The sequence below is a fragment of the Ambystoma mexicanum genome, chromosome 1q (genome assembly GCF_040938575.1).
Source record: "Ambystoma mexicanum isolate Mex_15411 chromosome 1q, UKY_AmexF1_1, whole genome shotgun sequence".
Taxonomy (NCBI): Eukaryota; Metazoa; Chordata; class Amphibia; order Caudata; family Ambystomatidae; genus Ambystoma; species Ambystoma mexicanum.
The window spans coordinates 1,302,075,513-1,302,101,690 of NC_090922.1; the positions used below are offsets into that span (position 1 = coordinate 1,302,075,513).

General features: G+C 47.2%; 1 protein-coding gene and 1 long non-coding RNA gene across 7 annotated transcripts in view; one reads left to right on the top strand and one right to left on the bottom strand.

Moving 5' to 3' along the window:
- Nucleotides 1–26,178, top strand: part of SSBP3 (single stranded DNA binding protein 3) — a 370,009-nt gene that overhangs the window by 20,623 nt on the left and 323,208 nt on the right. The gene's annotated exons all lie outside the window — the stretch shown is intronic.
- LOC138522262 (uncharacterized) lies at nucleotides 7,082–25,324 on the bottom strand. Its single transcript, XR_011283306.1, has 2 exons — nucleotides 25,215–25,324; nucleotides 7,082–8,229 (listed from the first exon to the last, which is right to left on the bottom strand). It is a non-coding gene; the product is annotated as an uncharacterized lncRNA (long non-coding RNA).

Consider the following 26,178-nt stretch of genomic DNA (forward strand, 5'->3'; position numbering starts at 1 on the left):
TGCTACTGACTGCCCTACGTTTCGCTGTTGGTGCCATTTATTTGATATCTGTGGGACTTTGAACTGTGTTAAACATCCAGAGATGAAACTTCTTTTGAATTTTTTTTTTAGGCCAACGTTTTCAGCAGAGTGATTCAGTTATGTACACCACGCTCGCACGCCAAGAAAATAGTTCCAGGTGTAGTTTTTGGTGACCTTCCAAATGACAAAGGCTGAGCGTAACCCATCAGTATTAAGCGCGGGACACTATGGCGCCTCCTTGCGAGATCCATGCACGTGGAACATAGAACGCAGAGGCCACTGCGGGACGCATCTGAGTTGTGAGGATGGACACAACCTGTGGAGGATGTTTGGCTTTGTAACCATCCATTGACTGCCCATGCCAAAGATTCCCTACGGCCATTCCAACCCATCACGGCTAAACACACGCTCCTGGGGATCCTTAGCTAGCTCTATTGCTCGGTAACCTCACACATGCGCTTTTATGGGGCTGCCATTGTTAGTTCGGTGCTGGCAATACTCTAATTGGAGCTGTACATCTGCTCCTGGCATAATGATGAAATGTTAACCAAGTTTGACTTTCATCCACTTGATTTTTTTTTTAGCAATATGTGGTAGCACTGCACCCGTTCCTTGCAGTGAATTAGATTGGAAACGCCAACAGGTGTGTCTCTCTTCTAGGCATTGGTTAGCCATTTGCAAGGCAATAGCATCATATCCCGAGTTACTCAAACCTTTTGCCAGTTACTATAGTTGGCTGCACTTCTGATTTACCTGCACTGAGCCACCCACTGGCTGCACTTTTGAGTTACTTGCACTCCATCCCCGCCCTTCTCCCCCTTACACTTCCTCGCACTTGCGTGATCTGAATGACCCAAGGTCTAGTAAGATCGTTGTTTTGTCCGCCCTCTGTCCCCCCCCCCTGTCTTGTTGCGCCTATAAACAGGTGGCGTTATAAACGCCCTATCCTAACGGAGGAGCCTGGCAAATGCCTTTCCCGTGTTTACATAACAACCAAAACCGTTTCCTTTCCCTTCTTTTAATTACTTTTTTAAATGGAGCCATATATTAGCATTGGAGGGACCACCATAAGAAGGATATTGTAAAGCAGATAAAAAAAAATATCACTGCTAGTATGACCTTTTCAGTCTTTACTGTCCTTTGCTTCCCTGCTTGTTCGCCATCTTTGCTTCTTCATAGTTTTCTAAAGGCCTTACGGCTGCTTGAGAGCGCCTACTCTACTGCGTGTGCAAAAGTATCTGGAATTACTTGTGCTTGTCCTAAAAAAGAAATCGTACTTTGGACTATTTTTATAATGAACACTGTGATCCTCTAGATCGGGGTCTGTAACATTTGGCTCTGCAGATGTTTTGCACTACAACTCCTATCATCCCTTTTTAGCATAATGAATGTTCAGGGAACATGAGAGTCGTGGTACAATTGTCTCGAGAGCCACAGGGTGTATACCCCTGCCTCTAGAGGGTTTAATAATGTGGCGCGAGAGTCTGAGCAATGAGCGGCAGTTCTCTGATGGAGCGCTTGATCACTGAGCTACCTTCCCAAAAAAAAAAAGGTGAAGCCGATGTTAGTCTTTTATTTTTATTTTTTTTTCCTCCACTCCTTTTTTAAACCTGGTGTCTTTGACTGCCCACATGGTGATTTGTATGCTGTGGGTCTGTGGTGTGGACTGTTCGGAGAGCCTGCTGTAGGTGCATAGAGCCATCGACTGGCCGAAGGTTGTCATGTTTGACTGGACAAGTTGAAGCTGGACTAAGTCTACGAAGGTATTTGTGTTTAAAGGCAGAATATGTTTGTTTATTGAATTTATATAGCGCTTTTAAACCAAAGCGCTTTACAGTTACAAAAGTGAGAGAAGCATATTTACAAACATGAACAATAAGTAGAACTATTTACAAGGGGGGGAGATGGTGGAGGTAGGGTAGCGGAGGGGGGTAGGTAAAGGGAGTTACAGTGTAGAATTTGAGGTTGGGGAGGGCGTGAGTAATTATCTGGTGTGATTCCATCATTGCCCTAGCCACTGCCATTTTAATAATTATAATGCGACTGTCGGGTTTTTACTTGGTGCCGCATTCCAGATTCCTCCTGTTTCTTAGGGCTTTTAATAACATCTGGCATTGCTGATTACCAAACATAAAGGACTGAGTCTGCCCAGCTGAGATTTCAACCTGCCAAGTGGAGGCCTGGCCCATGCCTTTGATGAGCGGTTAACCCGGAGCAGCATACCATCATGTTGGACAGAAAGTTTTGTGTCTGCTTCTCAATTTGAACTCCACGCGTGGCCGCATGTTGAGGGTCAACAGTATGGCAAAGTGCAATGCGTATGCTGTTGTAAGTTGGTGAGCAAATTGCTTTCTTCAATTGTTGCAGTGCGTTTTTAAGACGGTTGATAAATTGTTCTTTTTTGTTGTGAGCAAATTCTTATCAGGTTTTCGCGCCCATGGTTTTTGCGAAAATCTATTAGCGTGCTTTTGGTTTGCCATACATGTTCATGTTACTAGGTGGTCGGCAAATATATTGGTGGTCGAAATAATCAGGGGGGGATTAATTGGTTTCTGCATGTAGCTCAAGAGTCTTGTAAGCTTGGAACAGAACACTACCTGTAGTGGTTTGCCTACAAGACACATGGTGCAGCACAAATGGACACACGTGACATTACACCTATGTTGGCCATTTTAGATTCCCATAAATATACATCTGACCTTTCGAATTGTGGTTTATTTTGTTTAAACTGTGAGGTGATGGAATTTTTAGTTGGAAATTGTTGCGAGGTCTTGAGCTCCTTCGTGTTATTAGCATTTATATAGCACCCTACATATCATTGGTATGATCTCAAAGCGCTTGTGGGTTGAACGCCCTTGGGGACCATAGTCCAGGTCAGTCGAGAGAGTTGGGTAGCATAGGGTGCTTGGGTGCACTCAATATGTGTACAGCTAGTGTGATTGCCTGATGGTAGCTGCATTCTAAGATTAGGTGGGGTGATGGTGAGAGATCAGTTGAATGTGTGTAGTGTTTGGTCTCCGAGACTGCATTCTGGCGGCATTAGGCTAGGACGTTATGTTTGCGGCTAGGACGATTTATTTCGTGGGGTTTAGCTGCGTTCAAACAGGATGTTGAGGTGCTCATGGAGTATTGTTCGTATGTGTGCAGCTAGGCCGAAATTGATCGAGGGGTTTAGTTGCTTTATATTGTGTGTTGGTGTAGAGTGAGCATAGCGGTAGGAGATCTGGACGAGCTGTCAGTGGTCGCCTAGACCGGTGTATCCTAGACAACTCTGATTAGCTTGATACCTATTGACCCCCCACCTTCCTGGTCACATGGTGCCACACACACCTACCCCCATAGCGACTCTGTGCATTTGGGAATGTGTATACAGGTTCCCTAGTGGACATCTAGAAGACCTCTAAGGCATCATGGGCCTGCTCCCTGGGTGATGTCCAATAGTCTGCACTTACTTTGTGCTCCTGTGTATTAACGCCTCATTTCGAATGGACCCCCAGTGACCCACATATTCTTAAGAAAATGTGTTCTTTGGAAAGGCTGTGGAAACCTTTTATTTAGAGATGCAGGTGCACTGAACCATCCCCACATAGCTATTGCACACTGCTTAGTGCGTCGCAACGTCTTAAGGGAAGTTTTCGCTCCACACTGACTCAAGTGGATGGTTCTGGGTGAGAGTAGAGAACATTCTGTTGGCCAGGCCAAACATTTACGTTTTTTCACGTCTTTTGTGCAATTTAATTGAAGAAATGAGAGTAGTGCTGCCTGCGAGGTGCTTGTTTTGATAGGCTCTCTTAAGCAATTGAGTGATTTGCAACAGACTGTACGCTTTCCTGTGCAGGCAGCTCCTATGGAGGAGGAGGGTGGGAGATCTCCACACAACTTAACAGAGTGCACTCTACCACAAGGCTAATTGCAACTCAAAGTAAAACCGCATTGGGCTATGGACTGTTAACTCCATGGAAAGGAATGCAACGTTTTTCCCCATAACTGTTGATGCAGTGTTGGGTGTGAACACCTTGCACTATTTAACATTGCCCAAGCGAACCGTGTTTTTTTTTGTCTTCTTGGAGGTCGGCGGAAGTGATCCGCAAGAGCCATTGTCACTGAAGGATCTTATTTTTATTTATTTATTTTTTCCCCCCCACTGACTTGAGGCAGGATTGGAAGAACTACCTGGGTGTGCATGGAAGGTGCACCCGGCATAGCACTATCCTACAGCTTTGCCTGGGTTTCCAATGGGGATCTTCTTTTGGGGGGGGGTTGGAGGGGTACTTTTGGATTGCTGAAGCTGCATATCATGAGGCAGAGTTGAAGCTTTTTGGAGTAAGCGATGCGTGCAGCAGCAGCCTGATGGGTGGGTGCGGTGTCACTCTGCCCATCCAACATGTCAGTACTGATTCAGAGGCCTGCCACTGCCACCACTTCAAAGTGACTATTTCTAAATCCACATTCGAATTTAAACCGTGCAGGGACCATTGCTTCATACCGTTGCAAACGCATGCCTAGTATTTATTCTGTTGTGCCCCCTAATGAAAACAAATTGTCAACAGTTGTTCGGTAACTGACTAAATTGAAATCTGTAATTAGTCAATTAGATTAAATTCTTGGCACAACCTGGTTGCATCATGCTGGTTAGGTTATTGAGAGGGTGTGATGTTTAATTACAGAATGCTAATTTTGACAGTTTCAGATGAAAGCAGACGTTATCCTGCTCTATATTTGTGTTTTTTGTTGTTAATTACGAAACTAGTCGCTACAAATGATGGCGGCAGAAAAGCAGGGTGGCCTGCCCATACCGCATCTTACATTTTTCTACAGGACATTGATGCGAAACAAATTTCAGGGTTTCATATAGAAAACAATGCGCTTTTGTAGTTGGCCTGGCTTGTGTTACAATCGGTGCTGGCTTTTCCTGCCAAGATGCCCTTTATTCTGGTGCCTCTTGCTGTTACACACCTCCAATATATTTGTTTTTGTTGATCAAATCTGCCAAGGCATGGCATCTCCACCCGGTTAAAATAATTTCAGTGTTATTGGCTGACCTGACTGGGTGTACAACAATCAGTTTCGAGCCTAGTTTTGGTCAGTAGGTTTGAGATGTTCATGGGATCGGGCGGGGGCTGGGGGGGGTGAAGGGCGAGTCAGCCTTTTGTAGAATTCTGGGGTTTCCAAATACAGTTGTCTTAAGTATAGACGGGTTTGTCCATCACATGCCAGACTTCCTTGATGTGGGTAACACTCTGGACCCGTCCTTCTATCCATGTGTTGGGGAAAACTCCTGGTTATCTAGGATTACACAAGCCTCTCATATTCGTTTTGTGCAAAGGGCTTTGTATACTGTTATGCTGGTTTATGTAGCATATAAAAACTCTTCTCTTATCTCCTTTGCCCCTGTGAGGATTTTGTTGCTGGGCAGCATGGGGACCTACCTGTGATGCTGTCTGCAGAGCACCATGTAAGTAGCACCCCGGCCCACTGCATGGGCTTTGTAAGGCAGCATGCAGCCAGTCTCCTTGGTACAGCCTGCATTGGGTGAGCTGCTTATATGGATTATCTGCAGCACCTACACGCTGAGGTGTTGGGAAGGTATGAAGGAGGCCAATCACAGGAGCAGCCTATTGAAGTGGCTGGCTGTTGTATTTTGAGGAGATAAAGGGGTCTGTTAATGTCTCCAAACAGCGACCAATTTGGCTCGTTTTGCTGAAAGTAGAGGTTTGAGTCTTAATTTTCTTTGTTGACCTTTCAGATGAAATAAAAAAAACTATGCTGGACGTGCATTTGCAGTTTGCATGTGGAGCTGCAGAGTATTTTTGCGCTGGGGGAGGATGGGGTGGACGGGTTCCATTTAAAATAAATTGAAGCCATGTGCACCTACGAAGTCTTCCACCACATGGAGGCTTCTTTTAGGATTGTTTTCTTGGACTCTAGAAACGTGGCATGCATGATCTTCCCCACGACAGCATGCTTTGGACGCTCTGCGTTGGTAGCTAAAGCCACAGACGACTTTGATTGGGACGCAGAGGGTCTTTCTGGTCCATCTTTATATGGAGTAGCTTTTTTTTTTTTCTTGCACTAGTTGTTGAAACCCTTCCCAAGAGTTCCTTGTGGAGAATTTGTGAGTTGTGGTGTATGAAATAAGTGTATGTGAAAGGATCCTTTCTATTGGTGTACGCTTTGGAATCCACTGCTATTCCTACATTTCTACGCACAATCCTATATGGGCAGGATGAACAAGTCTGAGGGGGAGAGGGAGGGCCCGGGGGGGGGGGCGTTAAGGGGCCTGAACCAGTAATTCCAATTCAATTGAGGTCCAGCTGTCGGGCCCCATCGCCTCTGCGCCCCTTCGTACGTAGCTAATCAGTGAACGAGTTCACATGGGTAGAGATTGAGTGATGTAATTTCTAGTGGATTGAGCGATAAACCAGCTTGTGCATTGGGTCGCATTTAAAGCATCCTCATTTTTCATTAACCGGCTTTTTAGAAAACTCTACAACCCCATCTCCTTTTGAGTTGCTTAGTTGAACTATCCACCGTCGCAGGATCGTGTTGGTCCTTCCATGCTGAAAAGCCACATTATTTTCTAAGTTCAATGTTGACACAATTTGTTTAGACGTTTGGTTGAGCTGGACGACACTCTGGATTGGACTACTGTTGTATTAGCAATACAGACTCTCTATTATTGCACCTTTCATTGTTCTACAGTAGTGGTAGAATGGTGTTATTTCTTTCATTTTGAAGACCTTGTTCATGAAGTTGTGGGTTGGGAGAGGTGCTTTGCTTAACATAGAATCAAATTATAAGACCTCTCATTCCACTTTGCTCATTATAGTTGTTTATATATCGCTTCATGTCTGGCTCATCCAGCTTCTAAGCACTGGACCTGGTATAGTATCCATGTGGCCCTGGGTGGTGCTGTTTCCAAGTTGAGCACCTTGCCCCTGAACTAGCTATCCTTGGCTTTGCACTGTTCTGGGACTTGAGAATTTCTTTTGGTGGTTTCAGTTTAATAATACCTTCACGACAGAACATCATAGCACATAATATACACACACAACTCGAGTGCGATCAAAAGTTTTTATTTCACAACAGCAAATAAGAACAAAATGGCAAATAAGAACAAAATATGGCATTCATCTTTAAATCATACTCCTTGTCAACCAAAGTCAAAATATACGAATCAGTTCATCATAAACTACCACTAAACATCCTATTTAAGAAAAGAATAGAGGTGCATAAAAGGGGGAAAAGAAGAAAAGGAAGAAAGGAAAAAGAGAGAACAACAAAGCCAAAGACTGCAAATTACAAAAGCAACAATCCATGCAACAGACACAAGAATATCACAAAAACATTGTATAAAATCATAAGTAATGACACAACAGTAATATACAAAACCAGGGATACATCAATCCCGAATGAAAGTTCAAGTTCATCCATAGACCTCAAGAAAACAGCTCCAAATGTTCAACATTTCTCAATTTATCCTTATACTTGTAGATGGCTTTTTCATACGTTGAGACAGTAAGAAGCTCCCCCACACATTCATCAATATTAAAAGAAAGGCTTGACTTCCGGGACCTCAATAAAAACAACCATGCATGCTCGCAGCAACCAAATTTTCTTGCCAAAGTCAATTTCATCCAGCAAAGAAATATCGCCTAGAATGAATAAAGCAGCATTCATGGGAATTGCAATGTTTAAGACTAGACTCAATCGTTCACTAACCTTTTCCCAGAACTGCATTGTTTTGGGACAAGACCAAATCAAATGACTGAGGGAACCTCTTGAGCGGTTGCACTTCCAACAGAGGTCGGTGTCCAAAAGCTGCCTCCTGAACAACCTCTCTGGAGTCCAATAGGCCCTAAACAGTAATTTTGTTTGAGAAGCTCTGAGGCCCCAATCCAAACTCATCAGACGAGTGATTTCACAGCACTTCCAACATCTTCTCCTAATTCCTCAGCCCATATGGTCGGCATCTGTGGATCTCCTTTTCTATTAGCCTTTATGATTCCATAAACGGTAGAAGCAGGGTGTGCAGCACTCGAGCATAACTCCACAGCTGCCCAAGCGGCACTTTAAATATTCAATTCTTGGTTATTCCATATGGATGCATCTGGGTGTAAATGGGGATCAGTACCCACATGACTCGAGAGTTCACACCAGCGGTCCCGCAGAAATTAAGTGAGTGCACTGGTCATTATGGATTTACATCTAAAAGATAAAGATAAAAATGTAAAGCAATTTAGCTCGGTGAGGCAAGTGCTTGCCTCTGATTCGCAAATTCAAATACCATGACAACCGACTCAGCCCATCACGTTTTTTTGTTGGTAAATTGAGTGCCATTTAATTGGATATTGACACCTATTTATTACAGACCTTCCAAGTGGAAGGAATTCTGCATGAAGTGCCCCATAGAATATTAATGGTTATTATTTTGGGCGTGGCTGATTTGGGTCTCCTTAAGTTTTTCCCCTCTATTTAAAAGTAGCATCAAGCATGCACCCCCGCAGGCTGCCACTTGAACAAGCAGAGGAGCACTTTGGAGGAGACCCAGGGAGTGGAGCTTGTCGACCCCAAATGAGTGGAGCGATAGAGGGTTGCCGCAACCCTGAGAATCTATCTCATCGGGACATCACGTTGCAGCTCCATTTTGGCTAGGTGGCTACAATGAATTATTGTCCTTGTATATTTACTAAAAATTGCAGCAACGAAATAAAAATCCTGCATTTTGTAATTCACACAAAGCCCAAGTTAAGTAATTCCTCTATAGAGCTCCATCATTTTCACTGAATCAACTCTTAAGCATTAATGCAGGCCCTGTCCAAGCAAAGTAAAGGGCCAAGAAAGGACAATAAAACAATATCTCCTTTTATCAAACCGCAGGTGGGTCTTATCCATGTTTATTCTACCCCGCCACCCACCTGGAATGACCTCACAGAGGGAACATAATGCACATTAAAAATAAGGTGATGGCACGAGCTATCTTTTACCTAGAATGTTGTATTTTAAAAATAGCTTTGTAGTATTTCCCGAAGCTCCTGCATACGTTTTGTATAAAGGTTTGAACCCTGTAGCAATACATGGTTTTATGTAATGTAGACCCATGTGTCCTGAATAAGAATTCTAAAAACTGGGCACCAACTGCGCTGTCGCATAACTTAACTCTGTACAGTCTTTTGACTTTTAGGATCAGATTAAAAAATAAAATGGTTGATTGCAAAACTGCATCACCACTATCTTGATACTGAAACTTTACATCGGTCATCACAATAAACTACCCATTGATGATGATTAAACCACACAAAGTCTCACTGCAGTTTTCTCTTAGGCAATAGTCTTGCCTCAAAAACGAACCAAGAATGCTATTAAACTAGAATACAGGTTAACTCTAGTGCTTCTTCATAACCCCACCTCTGATTGCCACAGAACCCTTAGTGACAACATTGTTGAACAAAAAACGGACATGATGATTGACTGTATCCACCCCTAATGCACAGTTTCCACCACAACCACCGACCGAGCAGAAAGCAGTGGCTCGCTACTCCCCTGGGGCCAACGCCCAGCAATACCCACCTTTTCTCAAGCCCTTGCTGCCAGCAGTGTCCACTGTGCTGGTTGGTATCCGCTGTGACAGACTCCCCTCTTTTGCCCTGGCACATATCTGGTTGTAGTGACAGATGCGGATGTATATTAATGAAGAGGTTGGCCCTGCACATTTGCATCAGGCCGACTCTCCCATGGGAGCTGTGTAAATGGTGGACATAGCAGGATTATGGGGGCTGGGAATTGCCAGAAGTTTCTCTAGCAACCCCCGAATGCCAAATGGTGTCCTTCCCCCCCCTTGGCCATGTCTGAGCAGACCACCACTTGCTCTAGCACGTTGCAATCATCCCTACTGTACCCAATACTGTAAATGGGCCTTGGCATCTCCTGAGCCGCTGCTTTTTTCACCCCCACCACGCTAGCCCCCCTCACCCCCCTTGATTGTCAGAACCAGGCCCAATGGTTTCGCTTCTTGGATTCAAGTACCTCATTACGTTTGTCCAAAATGTCTATACAAGCGTATGTCTCTCAGTACTGACTACATCAGGCTCTGTACATCTGAAGCCTGTATGCAACCTTTTTACAGAGGTTCTGGTGAGTTTCTCGGTCAGTACTAACTTAGCAGCTGTTTAGGTAGGAGCTGTCCAGAAATGCAGACCTAGCTGGGAAGCCGCTTGCGCCATTGCACTGCATTTTAGAGAAATGCACAGCGATTGCAGTTGCCGTCTGCTGGAGGGAAGGCTTGATGGGCGATTCAGCATTGCATGCCCTATACTCCAGTGATCTCTGGGAGATTGCAGGAGGAGTGCATTGCAGACCTGATTTTACCTTTTGGCTGGTCAGACTAAAATAGCAGAACATTTCTGCTTGCTCACGTCGATGACAGAAGACTGGCTTACGCTTGTTTGTTGGATGCCAAAACAAACTTGCAACTTCTGACGGCAGCATAACCCGAAGGCTGTAGCAGCGGGAAAGGATGGGAGTGGGGCTGGGTGGGCAGAGAGTAATATTACGCCAGAAAAAATCCTGTGTCCCAACGTTGGTGCACAGTTATTTTTCCCGTCTGGAACTTTGTGTGTCACTAGACTGAGTGTAATCATTTGTTTTTACATAGCTCTTGGTGCTACAACTGTCATTTTGTACCACTGGAAATAACTATCGTTACTATTGGCCAATTTAATAGTACTCCATTTGCCAATTTTGAATCGTTGATGTTGTTGCTATTACCCTCTAGGAAGTACCACTGTACGTTACTCTTCAGTATCTGGCGCAAAAGCCAGTTGACCAGTAAAAATGGTTTTGTACTACATCGATTTCGACGTAAACTCATGTTCAAGTTGCATCGTGGAATTCTTTAATGGTGTCTGATTGGGGGGGTGTATTGGTTCATTGAGCTGTTATTAACCGGTGAATTCTCTCTTCACTCTTTTTTGTGTAACATTTTTTTAAACCTGTAAAATCTTAGTGCAAGTGGGCTGTAGATGACCTCTTGGAATTGACTGGGGTTTACATGCTTGGGGCTTTACTGTTTTTTTCTTCTCCGTTTTGAACCAGCAAACAGCTACCCTTTAAGAATCAATGTGGGCTGACTCGGAGCATCAGGAAAAGGTGGGGCTATGTCTTAACTCTTTCCGGTGCAGAGCGTGCACAGAGGTGGGTGCAAGTGGTCTGTGGTGGTACATTGGGCTTTGAAAGCGACTACACGGCACATTCAATTAAGTGTTGTACATGTTTTGTCACGTACTTCTAGTTGCGAACTGTCAATTTTGCCCACACCATTTCTTGGTTGTGCTGCTTATGTGAGCCACCTTGCCATATAAATAGATTCTCTTCCACAGCCCACTGACAACCTTGGGAGTAATAGCAACTTGGCCCCGGTTCAGGTCTCAATGTGGATCAGAGTATCAAAGTGTGCAGTTCACGCCTCCGGCTCCTCTGACATTTCTGGAGCCAATGGCATCTCTTGCGGTGTCTCCTAATCTTGTAATGGCAAAAGCTGCTCTTGGTTTGCCACTTTCAACTACCGAATATGGCCATTTCACAGTGAAGCCCATGGATTGCCCGCCAACATCAAGCCAATGTCCTGAAACGTCTGAGGAGACCTCTAATGTGGAGATGGCCGATTGGATCATATTTGACAAATCTTTTTTGCAATTGTGTAGCGACTTCAGTCAAGTTTCCCAGTCTCAGGACTTGCCGTTACCAGCTCCACCCGTCCACATACACACCACAACCTACTCGTCAGCCGCAGAACATTCCTGATGACTACTTCACTCTTAGGAATGTCCAGTTGTAGGGAACGGAACATTATTCCTAACTTGAACTCATTAGGCCCTGTTTGCATTTCGGCTCTACACTTGGTCCTTGAGTCCATGCTACGTTTATACGATAATATCAAGGACATTGTCTAAGAAGACTCAACCAAACTAAGGCTGATTGAAGAGAAATTGGTGCTTATTTTAGATTCCCATTTGCAAACAACACTAAACATCGAGGCAGGCTTTTCCTAGAAAACTCTATTATTGATGAGGGAGATATGATCAGTAGTCCCACTCTACTACTCAAGTTGTTCACCAGATCTCTTTGCAACGGATAACCCACAGTTTCCAGCTGATGTAAACACTACAACACACTAGATGTTCTTCTGGCCATTGGTTCTTGCCAAAATGGGGAATCTCAAAGTACTAACTTGTTGAGGAACTTGTGTGGACAAGGAAGCACTGGAAGCAAAAAGCAGAACCGTTCCCCATTGACAAAAAAGCCTAAAAAAAATCAACTGAGTCTCAACAACAGGAATAGATCCTCCAAAACATTCCTTCGTTTATTACCCTTTGAAGATGCAATTATGGGTATAAATACTCAGTTGCCTACTAAATCAGAGCTAGGAATTGCAATGGGGGGATTTTGTAATGGCAGTTAGCCTCTGACCTGCTTTGCAGGTTCAAAACAAATGGGTGCAAGCAGGGGCTTGCCAAAAAGGAAAAAATACTGGTCTAGGTCCCACGATGGCCTTCATCCAATACCGCTGGAAATGATGAGCAGGAGGACGGTGATGGCCTCCCTTTTTCCCCCTGGTAATCCCCATATAGATAACTTTGCCATAGTAAGATAATGACTTGTGTTGATCTGAGCCCCAAGCCGGTCTCTCCTAGACTGGGTAATTGGAGAGACTGGATGTGCAATGCTAATAATATGAACTCAAATTTGCATGCAAGTTAAGATGAAAGAATTATTGGCCTTGAAAACATCACCCAGGTGAACGGCGAGATGAAACTAATTAGATCAAAGCCACTTCAAATATTTAGCCGGATTCATGCTCTGAGACTTACACCCTCTGGGGATTTAGATAAGATGAAGATCTAGACTGCAGCATGGGCACGTTGGCTGCCAAACGGATTCCAAAACACCACTGCTATCTATTAAACACTGTTTCTCCTCTATAGAGCTCCTCAGTCTGACTGGTCTTGTCTCACAACGTCTCTAACTCTACTGTGAAACCCCAGGGCCTAGTCTCTGATATTTAATGCTGGTGGTTTTAGAATATTGTCCTGGAACTTGTGTGGCCTGAAGAATATTTTTGGGGTGGCAGCTTTGCAGTCTATTTATCTAGATGACAACATACGGCAGTTGCAAGAAACAATGTCCATGTCCCCTTTACATCTGTGAAAAATATCAATATCTAGAAGGATTTAAAACCTTCTCCAAAGTGGCCACAAGAGATCCACCAGGTCGACCACATGGTGCCTGACCATTGCAATTGACTAATCTAAAAACGGATCGCTTCGAAATGGGTGCAACTAATGAAGGCCTGCTCGAATTTGGGATTTTGCTTGGAGCACCCCCTTTTCAGTTACTAATTATAACATTTACTGGAACCGTGTGAATCAAATATTCCGCTCTACGGTCGGCACTTGACAAAATCCTTGGTGAATGGTTGGGGAAGGGTTTTGCTTGTAATGTTTTAATAAGCCGTAACTTTAATTCTCCAGCATGGGGTCTGGCATGGATTCACATGCTCATGAATATTCCCCGTTGTCAGGCTGGGAATCCTCGGTACAGAGAAAAAAATTAGTATCCATTTTGTTTCTGATCTGTCTTTACTAGTAGTAACCAATCACTGATCTCTGGGTCATACTGGCCACAGCCAATGACTTCCCTCTCCCTAAGCCCCGCCTCCGGCAGCCATACTCAGATTTTATCGCACGTTCAAGTGTTGGGAGTCCTCGTGCTGTAGCTCTCTAGCTTTTGCTGCGTTTTCGTGCTTTTTCAAAGAGAATTTCTCATTTTTCGGTTAAATTGAGCCTCAAGCTCCACCGTCTTTACATCCGATCAACGGGGACCCGTTTCGGAAGTTTCTACGCCCCTCAAGGGTGAAGATTTCGTCTAACAACGCTTTTGGAGGATTCCAGAAGTTTCTGAGGCCTACCCCAGACATGGCCCAGGAGAAAGGGAGCTCGATGCCCGGGAAGCTGTTCAGGGCCTGCCCTGGATGCCAGCTGCAGAACGTGTTCAAGGAAGACAAGCATTCCTTATGCCTCTACTGTCTTCACGAGGACAAAACGCACGTGGAGGACGACTGTGCGTTTTGCGGGAACATGTCGGAGCGGACCATGAGGGACCGCCATCTTCGTCTCGCCAACTGGCTGGAGGGAAAGAGCCTGTCAGGTGAGAAGAAATCCGAGCGATCTTCTAAGTCCTGTGAGGGCGCCCCGGCGACGGGGGCCCCAACAGAAGGCTAAGCACTGCGAGTCCGCGGGCACCGGGAGCGCCGAACGGTCAGGCTCCTCGGCTGCCAGGCAGGGCGCATCCTCCCTGGCGCCATCGACAACGAGCCAACGCTCTGGCTCGGGTAAGAGGAAATCCGAGAACCCGGCCAAGCTTCTGGAGAGGCCCTGGTCGATCTCGAAGATTTGATTTCGGTTGAGGGGGAGCGAGGCGGGGAGCCCTCCCCCAAGGTGAAAGCCACAAGCACGCAGTCGATGACTAAGGCCTTGATTCAAACAGCCAAGGCCTCTATCGAGGAGGTCGCGGCAACCCTGGCGCAGCCTGCGGAGGTTACACCTGTGGTAGTGGCCTCGGGGCCCAGAGTCTCCCTGCCACCTCGGAGGGAGGTATCTTTCAAGCCCATCGAAAGAACCCCCACGAAGCCCCCAGCGGAGAAAGAGGGGGGGGCGGGAGTGGCCGTCGTGGATTTAGACACAACCTCCGAGGAGGAACTTGTCGAAGCCACTGAGAGCCATGACGCGGGCATGGAGGACCAGCCCGTCGAGAGGCATCCCGACGAGGGGGACGACGGAAGCGACGGCGGCGCCGACGGGACCCCAGACCAACCGTTGCGCCCGTCGCAGCCAGTGCCGCAGGACAACTCGGCGGCCATTTTGATGGCAATTCAATCCTTATGCTCTGAAATAAGGACTAGATTGTCTTTACCCCCGACGGAGGAGCCAGAACCAGGCCCGACGGAGGAGCCAGGGGCAGGGCGGTCGGGAACCCTCCTCCCCGTCCACGGTCCGTGGGGATGGCACGGACACAGCCACGACGGGCACGGACAACGAGGGAGGCGACGCCGGGGTGGACCTCCCGTCATCTTCCCCACTCCCCGCCTCCCCCCCCGCCCCCCCAATACCCCCTGGGCTTCCCCGCCCGATGAGATTGGATCCTTCCATGCTATGATCTCCAGGCAATCTGAGCTTTTCCAGCTCTGCCCCGAAGAAAAGGAGGGGTTCCTCTATCAAAGACGAGAGACCAAGAGGAAGACGGTCCTCGCGGTACCTCTACTGGATGACATCTGGACGAAGGGCTCTCCCTCCTCAAGAACCCATCCACGACACCGGCAAAAAGAGACCGATATGAAAAGTACCGGGTCCCCGACGCGGCCACTGTTTGCCTTGGAGCACAGCCGACTCCGGATTCAGTCGTCTCGGCGGCAGCCAGGAAGAAGGTGCGGGGGCATCGACTTCGCCGCCGGACAGCGAGGGAAAGAAGCTCGGCGCGATGGGACGACAAGTCGTCACGTCGGCGACGACGATTAAGGCGGCCAACGCCCTGGCTATCGTTGCCCGTTACGACAGGGAACTTTGGTATAAAATCGCTCCCTTGTTGGACTTCCTGCCAGACAAGAGGGCAGAAGCCGTGGAAATCCTGCAAAAAGGCGAGGTGGCGTTGGACCACGCCATAACGGTGGCGTCGGACATCGCTGACACCGGTTTCCGCCAGTTGGGCAACGGTGTTTGTCTCAGACGGCGCGGATGGCTTAAGGCGACGGATTTCCGCCAGGGCGTACAAGCCAAAGTGTTGGACATGCCCTTCGACGGGAACAACCTGTTTGGGAAGACAGTTGAGGAGTCCCTGCAAACCATCAAAACGGTACACGGAGACAGCCCGGGCCCTGGTAGTTCTCCAGCAACGACGGCCGTCCTTTTGGAACACCGGAGGCAAGCAAGGAGCCTCCAAAGGTTCCGGCAGCGGCTTCTCTACCTACCATCAAGTGACCTGTTCCTCGTCGCAGGAGGCCTATAGAGGATGGGGCAAGTCTGGAGTTTCCCGCCGTCGTCGCAAGGGAGGTCAAGGCGGCAAGGTGGCCTTGAAACGGGACTGAACCGGCCGTGGTGTCGGGCCCCCACCGAAGCACCCCGGTGGGAGGCCGGCTGGCGAAGTTCGTCAGCGTGTGGGAGTCCATCTCCACCAATGTTGTGTGCTGGATACCCTGGCCCAGGGGCACGCCCTTGAGTTTCTAAAGAAGTGCCCTTGCGTGCCACCCGTGGCCAGGAAGGAAAACCACGTACCCCAGCTGCTGCTGGAGGTAAGGGCGATGCTCAAGAAAGGTGCCATCGAGCTCGTCCCAAAGAGACTTTGGGGCTCCGGGGTCTCAAGATACTTTCTCGTAAAGAAGACAGGAGGTTGGTGTCTCATCCTGAACCTGCGGTGACTGAACAAGTACATCAAGGCTCAGAAGTTCCGGATGGTCACCCTCCAGCACGTGCTGGGACAGCTGGAGGAGGACGATTTCCTGTCATTGTTGGACTTGGAGGATGCCTACTTCCACATCCCCATTCTAAAAGGACACCGGAAGTTCCTCAGGTTCGTGGTCCAAGGACGACACTACCAGTTCAAGGCCCTCCCGTTGGATTAAAGTCGGCACCCAGGGTATTCACCAAGTGCCTGGCACCGGTGGCGGCGTGGCTACGCCTGCAAGGGATCCATGTCTATCCCTACCTGGACACCTGGTTCATCCGAGCAAGGACAAGGGAGCTCGCCGTAGAACACACAGCGAAGACCGTCCAGCTACTCACGGACCTGGGGTTCTCCATCAACTTCCCCCAAATCCCACCTGGTCCCTTCGCAGGTCACCCTGTTTCTGGGAGCCAAGCTCGACACAGTGGCACGGCTGGCCTCGCCGTCCGACGAAAGCCATCCTGTGCAAGGTGAAACGCATACTAGGCACGGACGTAGCCAGGGTAAGATCCATCAAATCCCTACTCGGGATGATGTCCTCCTGCATCTATCTGGTACGCCTGTGCAGACTTCGAATGCGTCCACTGCAAGAGTTCCTCGACGCACGCTGGACCCAGGCGACTGGCAGCTTCGAGGACAGGAGACCTTCCGACGAGCGATCCAGTGGTGGGGCACCCGCACTCATCTGACGGCGTGCGCAGACTTTCAGACCCCAGCTCACCAGGTAACGGTGACGACGGATGCCTCCCTGGAAGGGTGGGGAGCGCATACCGGAAATCTCCATGCGAGAGGCCTTTGGCTCCCGGAGGAAACAGCTTCATATCAGCATTCTGGAGCTCCGCGCAGTGTTTTGGGCCCTCGGGTCTTTTCTTCCGTCCCTCAAGGGCAAGGTGGTGAGGATCTTCACCGACAACACCACCATGATGTTCTACATCAGGAAGCAGGGTGGAACCAGATCCCCAGCCCTATCCAAGGAATCCCAGGATCTGTGGCACTGGGCCGTCGACCAGGGGATGTTTCTGGTACCTTTTCATCTGGCAGGGATAAAGAACACCATCGCCGACTCACCCAGCAGGGAGCTGCGCTCGTGCTACGAGTGGGAGCTACGCCAGGATCAAGTGTATCTGCTCTTCAGGCTGTGGGGGCAGACCCCAGGTCGATCGCTTTGTGACAGCGACGAACTCCAAGTGCCAGAGGTTCGCCAGCAGGTTCCCCCAACCGAGGAGCATGGGCGATGCTTTCTCGTTCCCCTGGGACAACCTGTTCCTCTATGCTTAACCGCCGTTGCCACTGCTACTCCGGCTCGTCAACCAGCTCAAGAGGTCCTGGTGCAGGATGATCCTCGTCACACCGGTGTGGCCGAGACAGATCTGGTTCCCAGACCTTCTGGATTTATCAGCGTCCCTACCAGTCAAACTGCCCGTGGACGCGGATCTTCTCTCCAGAGAAGGAGGCGCCATTCTGCATCATGACCCGAAGTCGCTGAACTTGCAGGCCTGGCTCCTGCAGCACTAGAGTTTGGGGATACGATATACCGGCTGACTGCAGAGAGGTTCTTGCTAAGGCCAGGGGCGTCCTCGACTCAAGTGTTACGGACACAAATGGAAGAGGTTCTCTGTCTGGTGCCGGGCACAGAAGATTAACCCTCTACGGATTATGGCCCCTCAAGTACTGTCGTACCTACTGTTGTTGGCCAAGGCTGGACTAGCTGACGCCTCCAAGATGTATCTGGCTGCCATCTCCAGATACACCAGGACAACAGGACGGGTGTCCTTGTGGTCTCATCGCCTGGTGAAGGAATTTATGAAGGGACTATTCCGCTCGTTCCCGCCATGAAGGTCCCAGCCCCGGCATGGGAGCTCAACGTGGTGCTGACTAGGCTCATGGGGACCCCGTTCGAGCCTATGCATACGGCACCGTTGAAGTTCCTATCGGGGGGAAAACAGCTTTTCTTGTGGCCATCACCTCCGCATGGCGAGTGTGAGAGATTCAGGCCCTATCTTGCAAGCCTCCGTACTTGACTTTTAACGACACGAGGGTGGTGCTCAGGACGCATCCTCCTTTCATGCCCCCTTCATGCCCAAGGTGCCGTTGGATTTCCACCTCAACGAGCCCTTGGTGTTACTAGTTTCTTCCCGTCGCCTTCGTCGCCGGCCGAGAGGACTTTGACCTCGCTGGACGTAGCTAGAGCGCTGAAGTTCTACGTGGATCGCACAAAGAGTTTTCACAAAGAGTTTTCGGAAGACGTTGCAGCTTTTTGTGAACTTTGGGAAGGCTCTCTCGAAGGCTTCCACTTCCAGATGGCTCTCCAGCTGTATCATGCACTGTCACCGGTTGGCAAACCGACCGCTGCCCGGCCGTCCGAGAGCCCATTCGACCAGGGCGATCGCTGCTACCACGGCGTTCCTGTTCGCCTGAAGGGCCTGGTGAGGAGGTAAGAGTTGCTTAATGTTTTTATGTATTGCTTAATGTTGAGCCTTTTGCCACCTCCCGTGGTTGTGCATGTGTACTGCTATGTAATCTTATATTCATGAGCTTGTGAATCCATGCCAGACCCCATGCTGGAGAAGGAACAAGTTACTTACCTGTAACTGTTGTTCTACAGCATGCGTCTGGCATGGATTAACATGCGAACTCTCCCACCTACCCCTCTGCGGCTCTTCACTTGGTCATACTGCCACTTTACGTGCTACCAAATCTGGGGATGGCTGCTGAGGCGGGGCTTAGGGAGAGGGCAGTCATTGGCTGTGGGCAGTATGACCCAGAGATCAGTGATTTGTTACTACTAGGAAAGACAGATCAGAAACGAAACTGATACTGATTTTTTTTTTTTCTGTACCGAGGATTCCCAGCCTGGCGACGGAATATTCATGAGCATGTGAATCCATGCCAGACCAATGCTGGAGAACAACAGTTAAAGGTAAGTAACTTGTTCCTTCTGTGTGTTACGAGAATGTTGTTTGCAGGGAACCAAAAGTGAGGCTGGAACCGTTATGAAAGGTGCTACTGCTAGAGAGAAGATGTGGGATAGCTATCTGAATACATTGACTTGCAGTTACTACTACCTAGGGATTGGTCTCCCGTTTCACCGTTTTCGGCTTGGAGTTCCGATCATGGCTTGACCATGTCTGTGGATTTCCCAACCTAATACTGCTGTGTTCCACCCTTTCCATTAATGGATCTGATTTATAGCAACCATTCTACTATTAATATCTTGATACAAAAACGAGTTTCAACCGATGTTGGCGCTTACAGCCTTGGACACGGGGTTTAGTCGAACCGCCTTTTATGCACTATTGTATTTTAATTGAGAATCAGTATGAAGTGTTCTCAGCAAGGTCTTTCAAACAGGTTTCACTTGAGGTCTCTGAAAAACATTCTTGAGAAAGGTTAGGTGGTAGCCCCCTGACACCTGTATACTTGCGATGATAGGGTGGCGGGAGCCAAAATAATTAAAGAGAAAATAGCATAGGGATCTGTGGGGTAGAAAGGACCTGGGTATGGATGCATTTAGAATCTACAGACAACCTCTGCAGAGATAAAGAAATTACACAAAGTCTCAAATGCCAAGCAAACCTAAGGGATAGCCAAGTTACATTGAGGCTACTTTTTAGCACACATACTGAAACATGTTGGGACTTGACCAATGGGACTATGGGGAATATTGCATATCAGGACTCGTACTATTGATGAAAAAAGCTGGGTGACTTTTTATATTCCAAAAAAGGATAACTTTGGTAACACCAAATATACCTTGTTGCGTGGCTTCCAGTGGACCAGGGATGATGTACATATGGTAATTCTTAAGGCGAAAGCTTCCATGGCTTCAGGGTCAGATTGCTACGTGCCAGTCATCATTGCAAGCGACTCGGTCTTGCGGTCGGGTATTTTGTACCATGGAGATATTGGATACATTGGTATTTTCCCCATTCTAGGAGTATATCCTACATTATCAAGCTCTTCAAGAAGTAGGGGTGGGATCAACTCAACCCATCCAACTACAGGCCGATTGCCATCTTGAACGCCTTAAGTAAACGTTTTGCTTCATTGATCCTGCAGGACCTGAATGGATGGGTGGAGAAATGTGGCCTCCAATCAAGTTTCCAAACTAGGTTTAGAAAATCTTTAGGGACCTCTTTAAATTGTATTATTAACCATCTATTAGTGGCGGTTAAGCGAGCGTCCATAGGCACTGTTTATATTGCCTCCATGGACATGAGTAATACGTTTGATCGTGTAAACTGTGAAAAACTATGGCTCAAACTTTTGTACTGGAAGATTCCTGGTTCCCCTAGATAAAATTCTATCGTGCCACCACTCAAACAGTACTATAAAGATTCGACTAATGAGGAAGGTTGCTCTGTCGCAGTCGGTTGTTACATCCATTGGTCTCGGACAAGGCTGCATATTAGCACCCATACTCTTAAATCTTATCACTGATTTGGAAGAACTATGGAGCGCATAAACCATGAATCCTGGCAAACTGCCGACAATCAAAATGAACTGGTTAGTTTTTGTTTTTTTATCTCGCACCGAGAGAAAACGGAATTTGTTCTCGGAGTATGATATCACTAACAACTTGCTGATCAATGGGTCAAAATCCAAAATATTGATTTATACCAAGAAAATGAAGCCCATAATTATGTACTGGGCAGTTGAGGACTCTTGGTTGGACAGGGTTCCTTCACTATGCTACATGGGCTCCTGTTTATCCAACATGGTCGCTATGTCCGACTACAAAGAAAAGCTGAGATTCAACCTCTGGTGGCGCAAATGAAAAGAATCTATGCTAGGTTGTGTGGTTTCTCCTTACTGCCTCTTCTCCAATTCTATCTGGCTAAGATCAAACCCTTTATTGGTTACGGTTTAGATGGCCTGCTAGTGGACTTGTGTAAATACCTTCACACTACCCATGGTATTATTTGGAAACAAGTGTTGGGACTATCGTTTTCTATTACAATTCCATCATCGGGCACGAATTTGGCCCAAATTTGTTTGAGTCAAACATCTTGTGGATTCAACCAGGCATTTACTCCAAAATGCTCCCCTCCCCTGCCCACCTAGCCCCCCTCCCTGTACATGGATTTTGGTGTCTCTATAAAAGCAGACCGTTTCTTAAATTAATACATTCAATGGTAAAATGTGGCATCTCATACTAAATAGATTCGGATTCAGAGGAATTAATACACAACCCTCTTAAAACAAAGTTGTATGAACTTGATTGGCAGAGAACTATATAACAATTGGGTACCTATAAAATGCACAGGGAGTATGCTGGCTTCACAAGGAAAATAGATCAACTCCCCAAATAAGTCTACTTATGTCCATGCCACAGGGCTATATCTATCTATATCCGGTTCAAAATGAACCAACTACCGACCTTGTATTGTAGAGGTGCAAGATTGGCCCTACCACACTTCGGCGTGCTCTTGTCGACGTGGTTGCAATACGGGGCAAGTGGAAACATTGAACCATCTGTTACTATACTGTCCCAGGACCTCGTCTCTAAGGCACTTGCACTTGGATTCATTCGTATGTGCTCCTTTTATTCATGCTGAGTGCTCTCGGTGGTCCCCAGGGGTGGAAGGGTGTATTCTAGCTCTGCTTCTTGCTTTCTATAGATTCTTGATTAAGCTGTTTGAATGGGAAATCTTTTATCTTTGTATGTTCTGATTAGATTTTATGTCGGATGACCTTATCCTAATACTGATAATGTATTTGATTTTAAGACACACATGACTGTTAAATTACTATGTTGGCCTATGTATTCAGACATATTTTAAGGACATTAATGATTGTTATCATTTTGTCTTTTTTTTTGTTTATATTGTGTGGATTTTTTGTAAGGATCCTTATCACAGATGAATGTTTTTTTTTTTTTAAGTGTTTAGAGCTCAGGAAATCTGGGGTGCTCTAATCTCCCTTTGCGATGCGGAGTGAAGTGTTTTTATCTTGGTTATTGTGAATTTTTTTTTTTTTTAGTTTTTAGGTTCGGACTACCATGAGTGGCATGGGTAAATTTGAGAGCTCTGGTGTCCATAAGCTCTCCTTTATGCTACTGTTGGGGTCCACTCCTTTGGAATGTCCCCCAATGGTACTAGAATGTAGCACGTCTATTTTTGCCCATAAATGAGGTCAAAAGAAAAGGCGGCTAAACCTCCTCACTCGATTTCCCCAACTGTCACATCGTTTACCTCGTGCGTTTTTTTTTGTTCGGTTTTTTTTTTTTAGCACCTACCACCTCATGAGCCCAGACAGTTTTTAAAAAAATATTTTGGTAAATGAAAGTGGTTATCTATTTGTCCACTGCAGTTTTGGGGTAAAAGTATTCTGGGTCACCCGGAGAGAGAGAAGTGACTCCCCAGGGTCTCACTGTTTAGTCCGCTGAAGGCAGTGGTGGCCTGCCACTATCGACTGGGTGCTAGAACCTTGCATGAGTGACAGGCAGCACAGTCCCCGTGTGTGTGATTTTTGGTCTTTTTGTCGTTGCCCTTTCGGCTCCGCAGCAACGTTGAGCATATTAATGGGAGGTGGAAGAAGGCTTGACCCGCTGCTTTACATTATTGCGCTAGCAGCATACATAGACCCGCTGATTTATAGGAGAGGTGTCTCTCCTGTCACTTGGCTCGTTCACGTTACGTAGAGGGCCAAACAGTCCCCCATGCCAGTGCATGCACGTATGGAGGGTGCCTAGACGCACTTTTTTTTTTCTCCATGTAATGTGTATGTATTCATGTGTGTATAGATTGTATGTATGTTGGTGTTTTGTTTTTATGAATGTGTGCATGTAAGGAGTTGTATGAATGTGTGAATGCGCAGGTGAAAGCATGTGTCAGCCCTCACCCTTACATTGAGCGCAGGTGAAAGCATGTGTCAGCTCTCACCCTTACATTGAGCGCAGGTGAAAGCATGTGTCAGCCCTCACCCTTACATTGAGCGCAGGTGAAAGCATGTGTCAGCCCTCACCCATACATTGAGCGCAGGTGAAAGCATGTGTCAGCCCTCACCCTTACATTGAGCGCAGGTGAAAGCATGTGTCAGCCCTCACCCTTACATTGAGCGAAGGTGAAAGCATGTGTCAGCCCTCACCCTTACATTGAGCGCAGGTGAAAGCATGTGTCAGCCCTCACCCTTACATTGAGCGCAGGTGAAAGCATGTGTCAGCCTTCACCCTTACATTGAGCGCAGGTGAAAGCATGTGTCAGCCCTCACCCTTACATTGAGCGCAGGTGAAAGCATGTGTCAGCCCTCACCCTTAAATTGACAGGCTGCGCTCGGCAGGGCTTCTGAATTTAGGGTTGCAGGCTTCTGGGGGAAATGTCATATATATTTTTTTTTAACTGCTGATGCACTGTACTTTTCAACACAAGGGTAAAGCAAAAATGGTACGTTAAGTTATTACGTGGCTGAACTGCCTACATCACATGTAAGCGAGTCTAGCCAGGTATTGCCCTTGATGGCAAGTAAAAAATGCCATATTCAGATGGTATATGCAGCCTGGCACTAGAAGTGTCGGTCTGCACATAATTTCTTTGTGGCATGGCATTTTTACTTGACATCAAAGGTCAAGTAAACAAGGATGAGTGTTATTGCGTGGTTAGGCCGTCTTACATTGGTGGCTCTAGTCTACCTGTATATTCTTGACTCATTGCATTTGGGTGTTTTGCCCCAATAGTAAAAGGAAACGTTAAGTGGGATTACTGGGTACAGTGGCCTATCTTGGTATAGTCAGCTTGTTTATACTTTCTTTCTGTGGCATGGCATTTTTTACTGGCAGTGAGTCCTTGCATGGTAATACTGGCATATGTTGGTGCAGCATGCATGGACATGTATGGGCACCGCCAGCATGAAAAGGTTTTATACACGGACATATGCTGTGGACCAAGGCATGATGAAATTATGTTGGCAAACGGTCCTGGGACTTGCATCTGTGTTTTTTTGTTTATTTTCTCCCATGTGCTATGTAATGAGGGACAACACTGTGAATGGTGTTATGGAGCTTTAAACCCCATGTCGCTGCAGCCTCTAGCAACTGACACCCTTGGCCAGGTTCCAGTTCTAGAAGCCCCGGCTGCTGGATCACAGATTCATCCACCCTACTCCTTTCCCCCTCCTGGTGTCCTCGGTCACGCATAAATATGCACAAATGACAGACAACCCAACCGACACCTCCAACCTCGGCCGTACCCCCCTATCACTGAACGAACGCAATCCCATTTTTCTTGACCCACCCAGCAACATGGCGTCATACCCGTGCAGAGACCATCACCCCATACACAATATAGATTAACCCACAGCCGCAATTAATTTCCTAGAGCCGCCCAACATCCAGGGGACCGTAACAGCATGAACCCCCCCCCCCCTCTCTAGTAAAACATGGAACGAGGTTTGACAAAACATACTATATACCTTAAGGCGATGGGTGTAACACCTTGTCCTAACAATCCATGAAGTTTCCCCAGCACTCGCATCCAACCACCATGCATGCAGACCTCCCCGCACCCTCATGTCCAAATACCTACAATTTAACACCATTAAATGAGAACCTACCCACAACATGCTACCATACAAAATATTGCAAACTGTAGCTTTTAACACCATTTTTCACAAAGTGCTGTAAAATGCATAATTTCCACCTTTTATAAAATGTTCAGATGGCGACCCCCCCCCCCCCCCTTCCTCCCTTGTCTGGTACAAACCCAGGCTACTCCTCCCATGTGGCATATTCATCTGTGTGTTCCTTCCGGTAGCCATCTAGAAGTGACCACGGACTGTAAAAGTGACTCTAAACGTCCGGCAACTGTATGCATACTCTTGTAACACAGCATGGTATTGTGCTTTGGTTATTTCTTGCGAGGAAGCGCTTGTGGGGGCGGGGCTCGCCTGTGTAAAGAATTCATGGGTTGCTTGCATTCACGTTTAGTGAACAGGGTGGGGCTTCTGTTAATCTGCAGAATTGAAAGGGATTATGGGTATAGTTCAAACAGCATGTCAGCTTCGTCACTGCTTTCTCACTGAGCTGGCAGCAAAACCCGCTCACCAGGTTCTGTGTAAACAGACCTGTATTTATTGTGACCTAACGCCGCTTAAACGAACAGCATGCTGTGCCCAGGGCAGCCGCCGCTCAATGCGTGAACGCATATTCCAGTCCTTACTTTACGAGCTGCTTTGGGACATGGCAATGCGTGTTTTTTTTTTTCGTCTGTCTCTTACTACGTCGCATGATGCAGCTATATTTCATTAAAACATTTTCCAAACATGTCCTCTTGAAATTGTCTTTTTGAACAGTGGCCTCCCGCCCCACATGTACAAAATGTGAGAAAAGCATGAGGCTTAAGGATAGGAGATGCGGTTGTTTATTTAAGTAACAATAAGCCCACGGCTCGGATCCCGGCTTCATCACTTGACAACGTCGTGTGATCCTTAGCACATCGTTTTAGCTGCCTGTGCTTCGGTTCCCCCCTCTACCCAGTATCTTGAATACATGCATATGAATGTTGCTGCCTTTTGGATTCAGGAAGCATCACTGCAAGGCTGCTGCAGCCTTCCAGTCTACCCCGAAGGGCTCCGGCGCGTGCATGCTGTACAGGCAGGTTCGGCTGAACACTGCAGGGCTCCATAGGGCTGGCGCGGAGGCCTGCCCCTTTAAGCTGCTGGCTGCTC